Raw genomic sequence first — 925 nt, 5'->3', positions numbered from 1 at the left:
TCCCATTATTAACTTCATAAAAAATGTGTTTAAGTTTGTTTGAATTGGTTGAGCTAATTAAATTCCAAGCAGATTATAGACATGAAGGTAGTGAATATCTTGAAGTATAGAGATATTCCAGATGTGATCAACCTTTGCTGGAATTACACTTGACGTCATACTATTTGATTGACCTCCTTCATGGATAAGACAACTTCCACGAAATGAATTATTTAGATATTCCAGATGTGATCAACCTTTGCTGGAATTACATTTGACGTCATACTAGTTGATTGGCCTAAGACAACTTCCATGAAATTAAATGTGATGTTGAGATTTACTACACCTACGAGAAAGCAGATGAAGAAGTCTGTCCTCGGCATTGCTCTCTGTGGGAGTGATATCCTTGTAAATTTAGTGTCCCTCGGGTTAACTAAGTCTGTTTGGCTTAGCACCTTCTGACTGCCTGTGTTTGTGGTTGTTCACAACTTTCTTTGTGGATATTGCTATTTTCCCTTATTTTTTAGTATTATATTGTGATTGTTTTGAGGTCACATCTAAACCAAAGAATGAAATACCAGTCAGCATTTTCTTCTATATTTAAGTTGTAGGTGTTCAGTCTATTATAAAACTGCATTTGTTCACTAGATCACTTTTCTCTAAATTTATTATATATATCTGATGCATGCTAAGCTACCACCGCAACCAATCAATCGGAAATTATATAACGCCATCCATGTTATTCCATATTGATCTAAGTATAAACCTTTACATTTGGAAAATTATATCACAAATTGAACTTGCAGATGATGGCATTTTTTTCTCATTATTACCTATTCAGTATATTTTGCTTTTGATAGGTCTGTAGTAGTGCTAGTTATCTTTATCGCTTCACTGAGCTCATCGGCTTGGCTTTATACACTAGCAAGTTTGACTGATTGAGATT

General features: G+C 34.2%; 1 protein-coding gene across 1 annotated transcript in view; it reads left to right on the top strand.

Moving 5' to 3' along the window:
* LOC119295656 (proline-, glutamic acid- and leucine-rich protein 1) overlaps positions 1–925 on the top strand; it is an 18236-nt gene that overhangs the window by 1437 nt on the left and 15874 nt on the right. The gene's annotated exons all lie outside the window — the stretch shown is intronic.

The sequence above is a fragment of the Triticum dicoccoides genome, chromosome 4B (assembly GCF_002162155.2).
Source record: "Triticum dicoccoides isolate Atlit2015 ecotype Zavitan chromosome 4B, WEW_v2.0, whole genome shotgun sequence".
Taxonomy (NCBI): domain Eukaryota; kingdom Viridiplantae; phylum Streptophyta; class Magnoliopsida; order Poales; family Poaceae; genus Triticum; species Triticum dicoccoides.
This window is presented reverse-complemented; position numbering and strand designations above follow the sequence as displayed.